Source organism: Hibiscus syriacus, unplaced genomic scaffold (assembly GCF_006381635.1).
Source record: "Hibiscus syriacus cultivar Baekdansim isolate YM2019G1 unplaced genomic scaffold, ASM638163v2 tig00002081_pilon, whole genome shotgun sequence".
Taxonomy (NCBI): Eukaryota; Viridiplantae; Streptophyta; class Magnoliopsida; order Malvales; family Malvaceae; genus Hibiscus; species Hibiscus syriacus.
Window position 1 is genome coordinate 10,665 of NW_024061911.1, and position 6,522 is coordinate 17,186.

Consider the following 6,522-nt stretch of genomic DNA (forward strand, 5'->3'; position numbering starts at 1 on the left):
CCGAGCAATGTTCGTGTTTACATTTCCAGACACATGGTATTTAATGAAAATATTTTTCCTTTTGCAAACAACTCTGGCAGAAGTCCAGTTGCTACCTCGAGTGGAAGGACATCTCAATCACTTAAGCTGGTCACTGATGTCGCAAGGTTGGAGTCTTCGCAACTGAAAATAACAGGTTGTCCCCAGGTGCAAGCATCAATCCATCAGAGCTTGCAAGGTATAGCTGCCAGTCACGATATGGTGGAAACTGAGGCTACTCCTGAGGTGCCTAGAGTCGATACTCATGAAGATGAACAACATGAAATAAACTTAGAACAACATGTGCAAAGCTCAACCATAAATGAGGGTACTGAAGTTGAAGTCAGTCGTGTCAAAAATCATCCGATGATGACTCGGGGCAAATGGGGTATTTAAACCCAAAGTATATTTAGGAACTGTTGGTGATGATGTTCCATGCAGTGTGTATGAAGCGCTTAAATTTTCATATTGGAAGGCAACAGTTTATGAATAATACAACGCAATGGAACTTGGGAACTAACTAAGCTAACCAGAAGGAAGGAATGTGATTGGTGGCTAAAGGATTCTCGCAGATTGCTGGCTATGACTTTAGAGACACATTCAACCCTGTAGTCAGGTTCAACACCTTGAATGTCATCCTGTCATTGGATCTAACCAACAAATGGACCCTAAGGCAGGTCGATGTGAAAAAGGCGTTACATGGGTTGAAGCAAGCACCTAGAAGTTGGCACACCAAGCTGCAAGACAACTTCTTGAGTATTGGTTTTAAAGAATCAATAGCATATGTGTCCCTGTTTATTAAGAAGGAGGGTTTGCACTATATATAACTGCTAGTATATGTTGATGATATCATCATCACAGGACACTCGAGTACTGAAGTGGATGAAGTGGTTCGATTGCTGAGTGACAAGTTCTCACTAAAGGACTTGGGGTAACTCTCATACTTTCTGGGGATCGAGGTTAAACGAACCAGTGAATATCTAGCATTGTCACAGAAGAAATTTGTCATGGAACTCCTTGAGAAAGCTAACATGTTGAAATCCATTGCTACACCAACTCCCATGGTAACACCACCAAGTTGCGATGTGATGATAAGACCCTGTTACTGATATTCACTTCTATCGTAACATTGTTGGAGGACTGTTGTATGTGTCCATACAAGGCTGACATTGCATTTTGTGTAAACAAAGTTGCCCAGTTCATGCATGCTCCACGGCAGTCGCATATGGTTGCAGTTAAACGTATCATGCGATATTTGGTTGGTACAATGAATTTTGGTTTGGTGTTCACTGCTGCTGGAATTGGTGTGAAGGTTGATGCCTTTGCTGATGCAGATTGGGGTGGCAATCTTGATGATAGAAGGTCAGTGTCTGGACATAGCGTGTTCGTTGGAAACAATTTGGTTGCTTGGAGCTCGAAGAAGCAAAAGTTTGTATCGCGCTCTACATGGAGGTTGAGTACAAGAGTGTTGCTGACACTGCAGCAGATGTGGTGTGGGTTGGAGCCTTGCTGACTGAACTTGGTGTCTGTTAGAAAGAGAGCCTGTCATATGGTGCGACAACACAGTGTTGTATCTCTGAGCGTAAACCTGTTTATCATGCTCACACTAAACATGTTGATCTTGACATACACTTTGTGCGCGAGAAGGTTGCAGCCAAGCTGATGAAAGTCAATTATGTACCTGCTGCTCATCAGATTGTTGATGGACTAACTAAGCCATTTCCTCGAAATGCATTTGAAGAATTTCGTGCAAAGTTATGTGTGAAGCTGTGCTGAGGAGTAGGAGAGGAGAGAAAGCAGGAAGAATGTTGGAGTATGTTGAAGATGCATGTTGGTACGTTGAGGATGCATGCTGGTACGCTCGTGCATGGCTGATTACTGGCTAACGTGCATGGAACTTTCTAGCCACAGGTGCTACAAATTACTGCTCTTAAAGATGCAATAGTTAATGTTGTTAGTCGGTTTGAGTCGTGTTAGTGTAGGCATTATAGTTCAGTTAAGTTCTTGTAATCTTGATAGCTATATAAAGCATGTAAAAGGATGATGGAATAATGAAGAAGAGCAGCTTTCACTGCTAAACAGTTTTGTTAAACACTCGAGCTATGAGCTCTCTCAACACGCTGTGTTTAAATCATCCTTGTACTGCCAAAAGTGTTTGCTCTGCAAACATGTAAGAGACAGAGACGATAACAATCTTCCTCTACATGACAAGGAAAATGTGTAGGTCAGGGGGTTTTAAAAGTACCTTCTCATATGATTGTTTCTTCAAAGCCCGCAACTCTGCATAAGCTTCTTGCTGAATGTCATCTGCATCTTTAAACCGAGACTGCAATTTGTTTAACTTTTGGGATTCATCATGGTATTTTCTCTTAGCAGCCTTTGTGACTGCCTCGGCCTTTAGGACATCGGCTTTCAATTGCTCCGCTTCCTTCTTCAAAGACTGCAGATGCACACAAATCTTACAACATGCTGCTCAAAGGGATACAAAAAGGATAAAAACAGGAATAAGAAAGAGCATATAGAAATCAATACCTTCAGGCGCTCTTTCCGGTCCAAACCTGGCTGAATTTCATCCTGTGTAACCATAGTAGATGAGAACTTTTCACGAGTTTGTTTTAATTGCTTGATCTCTCGAATGAAATTCTTCTCATCCCTAAGAGGTAAAGTTTCATGTTGAATTGTGTGTTACATGTTTCGTATCTATTTAAAAAATTCATGTACTTAGAAGATATAATCATATTATATATATATAAGGCACATTTAGATAAATAAATTGCATGGAGGGAGTAAAAAGAGGTTACCTTGACATCAATATCCATCACAGATTGGATAGACTCTATCTCCAGACGTTTGGAGCTATGCAAGTCTCGAGCCTTTCGCTCTTGAGACACGGCAGCATTAAAATCATTGCCATATTCCTTAAATGTAGCCTGGTTTTGAAGCATTTTATCGACCATTAGAACAAGAAGCGAAGGTATTTCTTTCTTAGAAATATAAAAAGAAAAGTTCTTGGTTACTTACCCTCATGGTTTGCATCTCGACTTCGAGTCTTGTCGTCGACGTTGATCTGAGCAAGTCTGATGTTTTCTTTTAAACTTTCATCATTGTACCTGGGGACCTTGATGAGGTAGTTGAATGGCATTGACTGAATCCCTCCATTTGTGAGGCCACAAATTTGATCACCATCAGGATCACTAATATCCTTTTCAGATATCGAACTCGAAATCGCTTCGTCCGACTTAATAGTTTCGGTTTCGGTTTGTATTTTGAGATGATCATCAGAATACAATAAAATCTCTGAACTTGGAACACTCACAGGGAAGCTTCCAAAAACAAGAACAATAGCCCCGGCATCTGTTTCAGCCGAGGATGATCTATTTTCTGCCATGTAAGAGAACTTATCACCTTCAACAACTGGAAGAGCGGAGTGGTCGGTTTCTACTATTTCACAAGACATACCACCTTCAACCGACGTGCCGGTTTCTACTATATCAGAAGACGCAACACTGGAATCAATAACAGCATCTTCAGAGACTCCATTGTCACCGGCCATGGAAGTTTCCAAAACTCCTTAATCGGGATCACCCTCAACACCATACCTTGAATTATGTTCATCAACGGGGCCCTCCGCCTGGCACAATTCAATTGGCTCCTCCTCCTCCTGATCCCCAGTTCCAATGCAATACTCATCTGCAACCAAATAGGATTCGGCTTTCACTTCTCCATCCTCTTCACCTATGCCGTTAGCGTTTTCCTCGCATTTCGACTCCTCTGAAACTACATCCACGGCGTCGTTTCGGTTAACGCCAACGTCCAATCCGTCACATTCAGTGCTTTCCTCAACAGTTCCCATTGCCGCCGTTGCAAAGATTTTCCTGTTTGTTATTCTTATCTTTATCAGCTATGATATCAACAACCTCGGACGATGATGATAACACCACCACCTTCCCTGCCGCCACTACATGCAACACCGACACCACATCCACGTCCGCCACCACATGCAACACCGTCACCTCCGTTATATTCGCTCTTCAAAATTCTGGATATTGAACGCAAAAAATTAAATGAACTTACTAAGCGTAAGCGGTGCGAATGCCGGAAAGGGAAAGAGAGAAAAATAGAGGAAACGACTTGAAAAAGATTGATTCTTTGATCGCTTATTTATATCAAAACTCCGACTTTTGTTTTCCGATTTCTAGTGCAACTATACTATTATTTACCGACCGGTATTAGGTTATGTTATTGCTGCGATTTTCTTGCTTTTTAATTATTATACACATATATTATTAATTTATTATTAAAATAGATAAAAATAATTTTAAAAAATAAATTAAATTCATTGAAATTAACATAATATTATTAAAAGTTAAGAAAAATTATCAAGTCAACATTGATTTTATTTTAGTAAGAAAATATAAAAAAAATAAACGAAAAGAAGAAAACAAAGATAATGATAAACTTTTATAATTTATTAATATATTATTAATACACGTGTCATAATATAAGTGGTGAAATATACTTTCGTCAAAAACATAAACCTATTAATTAAGATTTTAGTTTAATTAATTCACATAATTATTTTCCAGAACTTGAACTGAGAAATATATGATTTTTTTTTCTAAATTATGATAACTTTAGTAACACGAATTAAGTGACCTCCGTGGTAAAAAAATTATTGTTGTTTCTTGAAGATCTGAGTTTGAGCACCATATATCTCAAGGATGTGAGCGTTCAATGTCAAAATGTTGAGAGTTATCTTTAAACAAATATTGTCTTATACTTACTCCAAATTAATAAAATAAAAAAGATAACTCTAGTAAACAACACATTTAAGACATGGATAAAATATATCATTTATCGATGAATTTTATTATCTTATTTTACTCATTATATTTTCAATTTTATTTTTATTTATTTATTGAACTTTTGACGAAAATAAAGTTACACTAAAATTATTTTATATTAACTAATTTAAGACCGAACGACCATGAAATTTGAAATCAAACGGCTATCATCTACGGTAGTCGACGATGGCATCCGGTCATTTTCTGTTTTTTTTTATATTTTAAATTATTTTATATTAAATAATAAAAAAATATCACATCATACAAAAAATAATAATAATAAAATAATTTACTATTCGAAAGTTTAGTGAGTAAATTAGAAAAATAAAAAAACAATGAGTAAAATAGGAGGAAAAATAAATTTAGGAGAGAAAATGACGTAATTTACCCTCAAAACATATTCGATTTCAATCATATCTTTCAGTACAATGACAGGAACAGCTTGGGATATTGTTTATAATTAAGCATAGAGTTTGTAGTTATACTATTTTAGTCACTGCTACATGAATCAAAAACGGAGTTCAATATTGCCTTAACCTTGGCTTCATCGAACCCTCTCAATTCATTGCTCGCCAAGTTTCTTAGCTCCTCTACTCTCGACTTCATCAAACCCTTGTCAATGCTTCCAATTCTATTCATAATCCCCTCTATTGTTCCGACATATAAACCATACTTCCTCATTCTCTCTATTTCCTCTTCACTTCCCCCTCCGATTATCGCCCCACATGCCGCCGCGCAAGCGTACAACATTCCTTCGTACTTCTTGGAGATGCGCTCGATTTCTTGAACGTGGTTCGACTCGTTGTTGCCGGATTCATGAGATTCTACTCTGTAGTATTGTCCGTGAATCATTCCCTGTGAACCTATACTACTAGTGATCTCAACGATCACACGTAGAATCCGGTCCGAATTATTTTGGATAGGATCATCCGATTCGGCTAAGAGCTCGAGCCCAAATGGTATCATTGCGTCCCCGATCTGTAACTCTATGTTCGGGCCATATACATGTTAGAGTTCGGACTTGGGCCTATAGCTTTCGGTAAGCGGAAGATGCTCATGGAAGAACGAAGCTGCAAAAACGAGGTGGATTGCGGATGCCACCGGCAAAGCTTGGTCACGAAGACCGCCGACCAGCTCACAAGCGGCCACGCATAGAGCCGGAGCGGTGTTCCGCGGGCGGAAAGCGTCAAACAGTGCATCGGCTCGGAAACAACGAGCGGTTCGCGTACGGGGATGGCCTGCTTGAGATAAGCTTCGATATCTTCGCTTATGGAGGCCCAATAAGACCGGTTGCATGACATGGTAACCTTGAAAGGCTTGCTTTTAAAAGGCAAGAGTAAAGGGAAAGGAGGGTTGGGATTTGGTCTAGAGGGAAGATAAAACATTGGGTTGCCATTGATGTGGGACAAAGCTTCCGCCATGGATGAAAACCTGAGGATGAATCATTAATAGTTCACGTTTGGAAATGATGAATAGAATATATATATATATATTTAAGAGGAAAGAAAGTTGTTAAAATCAAGTAGTAGGAGATTAAATGTGAACATGGAAACTCTATAATTGAGGAGAATATTAAATTTTTAATGATTTAACTTCGAATAACAGTGTTTATAAATTAACCTGAGTAAGATTATGAATATATATATATATATATATATAT

The 6,522-nt window shown here is 38.5% G+C and overlaps 1 pseudogene; it reads right to left on the minus strand.

The window, feature by feature from the left end:
• Positions 1–5,351: 5,351 nt before the first annotated feature.
• LOC120137677 lies at positions 5,352–6,288 on the minus strand (annotated as a pseudogene).
• Between the last annotated feature and the right edge of the window lie 234 nt (positions 6,289–6,522).